The sequence below is a fragment of the Canis lupus genome, chromosome 10 (genome assembly GCF_048164855.1).
Source record: "Canis lupus baileyi chromosome 10, mCanLup2.hap1, whole genome shotgun sequence".
In the NCBI taxonomy this organism is placed as follows: Eukaryota; Metazoa; Chordata; class Mammalia; order Carnivora; family Canidae; genus Canis; species Canis lupus.
In genome coordinates this window covers 33,522,280-33,526,323 of record NC_132847.1, presented here as the reverse complement: position 1 = coordinate 33,526,323, position 4,044 = coordinate 33,522,280, and the positions used below count along the sequence as shown (strand labels likewise).

The following is a 4,044-nucleotide window of genomic DNA, read 5'->3' as shown; positions in this document are numbered from 1 at the left end:
GAGATAATGCCATTCATATTTTCTGATCACAACACTATGACACTTGAAGTCAATCAAAAGAAAAAATTTGGAAGATCACAAATATACAAAGGCTAAAGAATATCCTACTAAAGAATGAATAAGTCAAGTAGGAAATTAAAGAAGAATGTAAAAAAATATACATGGAAACAAATGAAAATAAAAACACAACAATCTCAAACCTTTGGGATACAGCAAAAGCAATCCTAAGATGGAAGTGTATAGCAGTATAGGCCTACCTTGAGAAGCAAGGAAAATCTCAAATATACAACCTAAACTTACACCTAAAGGAGCTAGACAAAAAAAAAAAAAAAAGGCCATGAGCTAGCAGAATAAGGAAAATAATAAAGATTAGAGCATAAAACTGGACAGCAACATATAAAGGAATGAAATTGAACCACTTTCTTACACCATACACCAAAATAAATTTAAAATTGATTGAATTTCTAAATGTGAGATAGGAATCCATCAAAATTCAGACAGTAACGTCTTTGCATTGGCCTTACCAACTTCTAACTAGATGCATCTCCTAAAACAAGGGAAACAAAAGCAAAAATGAACTACTGGGACTTCATCAAGATAAAAACTCCTGCAGAGCAAAGGGAATAATCAACAGAACTAAAAGGCAACCTTCGGAATTGGAGAAGATATTTGGAAACAATGTATCTCATAAAGGGTCAGTATCCAAAATATATAAAGAACTTATAAAACTCAATACCAAAATGAATAATCCAATTAAAATGGTCATAAGACTTGAATACACATTTTCTCAAAAAGAAATTAAAGGTGTCTTACAGACATATGAAAAGATGCTTAACATCATTTATCATTAGGGAAATACAAATCAAAACTATAATGAGATATCACTTCACACCTGTCAGAATGGCTAAAATTAACGTAGACAACCACAGGTATTGGTGAGGATCCAGAGCAAGGGGAACCTTCGTTGATTTACATCGCCTGTTGGTGGGGATGTAAACTGTTGCAGCCACTCTGGAAAACAGTATGGACATTCCTCAAAAAATTAAAAAATAGAACTACTGTATGATCCAGCAATTGCACTACTAGGTATCCATCCAAAGGATACAAAATACTGATCTGAAGGGATACATACACCCCAATGTTTATAGCAGCATTATCAACAATAGTCAAATTATGGACAGAGCCCAAATGTCCAATGACTGATGAATGGATAAAGAAGTGTGTGTGTGTGTGTATACATATAATATATTATATATTCTATATATAATATATCAAATATATTGGAATATTACTCAGCATCAAAAAGAATGAAATCTTGCCATTCACAATAATATGGATGGAGATAGAGAGTATTATGTTAAGTAATATAGATCAATCAAAGAAAGACAAATACCATATAATTTACAATATGGTTATATGGTTATAATCTGACTATATATGGTTCTAATGTGGCTATATAATATGATTGCATAAATTCCACTTTTATATGGAATTTAGAAAACAGAACAAATAAACATGGTGGGGAGAGTCAAACCATAAAACAGACTGTTAACTACAGAGAACAAATTGAGAGTTCCTGGAGGGGAGGGGAGTGGGAGAGGATAGATCAAATGGGTTATGTTAGGGGTATTAAAGGAGGCACTTATGATGAGGACTGGGTATTGTACGTATGTAATGAATCACTAAATTCTACACCTGAAACTAATATTATACTGTATGTTAATAAAAATAAAAATAAATAAAATGAAATGAAAAAAAAAGCAATAAAAACTTGAAAAATGAATAGTCTGGCTATATACTAACATAAAAGTAAATAAGTAAAGCCAAGCTTGATTTTACTTATTAACAACAACAACAAAAGGTTATATGATCTCTGATGTTCAAATTTCAAAGTTTTATTTAACACATTTCAGAAGGAAATCAATTATGTTTTTAATTTTTTCAATTTAAAAAATACATATGGAAGAATTATAAAAACAAAACAAAAGCAATCAAAATCTGAACTCATCGATACAGAATACAGACTAGTGGTCGCCAGAGGAAGGGGAGAGGGGGATAGGGATGGGCAAAATGGATGAAGAAGATTAAAAAGTAAAAACATCCAGCTGTAAAATAAGTAAGTCATGGGATATAACATAGCCTGGTGGCTATGGTTAGTAATACTGTATTATGTACTGAAAGTTGTGAAGAGAGTAGATCATAATGTTTTCAGCACAGGAAAAAGAAAAATAAAAACCTGTAACTATGTATGGCCATGATGTTAATAAGCATCATTGTGGTGACCAGTTCAAAATACATATGAATATCAAATCATATGTTGTACACCTGAAACTAACATAATATGCCAGGTATACCCAAATTTTTCAAAATAAATAAAGATAAAAATGAGTTAAATAAAAGATGTAATTATCTGGTCGCAGCCGCCGGGGCCATCACCGCTATCGCCCTGCAGAGGGAGGAGAAGCAGCTGGAGGCATCATTAGATGCACTGCTGAGTCAAGTGGCTGATCTGAAGAACTCACTGGAGAGTTTCATATACAAGTTGGAGAACGAGTATGACCGGCTGACCTGGCCGTCTGTCCTGGACAGCTTCGCCTTGCTCTCCGGACAGTTGAACACTTTGAACAAGGTCTTGAAGCATGAAAAGACACCGCTGTTCCGCAACCAGGCCATCATCCCCCTGCTGCTGTCCTCAGACCGTGATGAAGATCTCATGCGGCAGACCCAAGGACGAGTGCCTGTTTTCAGCCACAAGGTGGTCCCTGACCACCTGAGAACCAAGCCTGACCCTGAGGTCGAAGAGCAAGAGAAGCAGCTCACAACAGATGCTGCTCGCATTGGTACCGACGCAGCTCAGAAGCAGATCCAGAGCTTGAATAAAATGTGCTCGAAACTTCTGGAGAAAATCAGCAAAGAGGAATGGGAATCTGAGAGTGGAGGTCTCTGGCCAAACAAGCAGACCTTTAACCCTGCAGACACCAATGCCTTAGTAGCAGCTGTGGCCTTTGGGAAGGGGCTATCGAATTGGAGGCCTTCTGGCAGTAGTGGTCCTGGCCAGCCCGGCCAGCCAGGGCTGGGCGGATCCTTGCTGGAGCCTCAGGATTACAGCAAGTACAGATGGCGGGAGCTGCAAGCCAACAGCAGCCACTGCTCAGTGGGGTGCAGATGACCCAGGCAGGTCAAACAGGGAAAATGCCAAGTGGAATAAAAACCAACATCAAGTCTGCTTCAATGCATCCCTACCAGTGGTGAGTGTGGCCGGCAACTTGGCCCAAAGCTGGACTAGATGGGTACAATAAAGAGAACATGGGCTTTCAGCGCCAGACAGGTTTCCAGCTGCACCACTGACTAGCTGAGTGACCTTGGGCAAGTGACCTGATTTTTCTGAGCCTGTTTTCTTTGTAAATGGTGGTGATACCTACCTCATAGGGTTGTTGTGAGGACTGAAATGAGAAAATGAATGTAAAACAGTACAGCCTATGAAATAACGAGCATTCAATAAATGATAGTTTCTACAGCCAAAAAATAAAAAAAAAAATAAAAATAAAAAATGTAATTATCTCTGTTTTTAATTTAAATCAATAACTTAAAAAAAAAAAGAGGACTAGGAAACATTCAATGCTTCCTCTTAAAACACAATGAATTTAAACTAGAAATAAAAAATTTAAAAAATTGGAAAATCCAGGATCCCTGGGTGGCGCAGCGGTTTGGTGCCTGCCTTTGGCCCAGGGCGCGATCCTGGAGACCCGGGATCGAATCTCACGTCGGGCTCCCGGTGCATGGAGCCTGCTTCTCCCTCTGCCTATGTCTTTGCCTCTCTCTCTCTCTCTGTATGACTATCATAAATAAATAAAAATTTTTTAAAAAATTAAAAAAAAAATTGGAAAATCTCCAAATGCATGGAGATTAAACAACCAATTTCTAAATAACACAAGTCAAAGAAGTAACTTCAAGAGAAATTTTTAAATATTTTAAGTAAATGAGAATAAAATTACAACTTTTCCAATTTGTGGATGCAGTATAAACAGTGATTAGAAGGAAATT

At 37.1% G+C, this 4,044-nt stretch overlaps 1 pseudogene; it reads left to right on the top strand.

Moving 5' to 3' along the window:
- The first annotated feature begins 2,590 nt into the window (after positions 1 to 2,590).
- Positions 2,591 to 3,523, top strand: LOC140640906 (mediator of RNA polymerase II transcription subunit 8 pseudogene; annotated as a pseudogene).
- Positions 3,524 to 4,044: the final 521 nt, after the last annotated feature.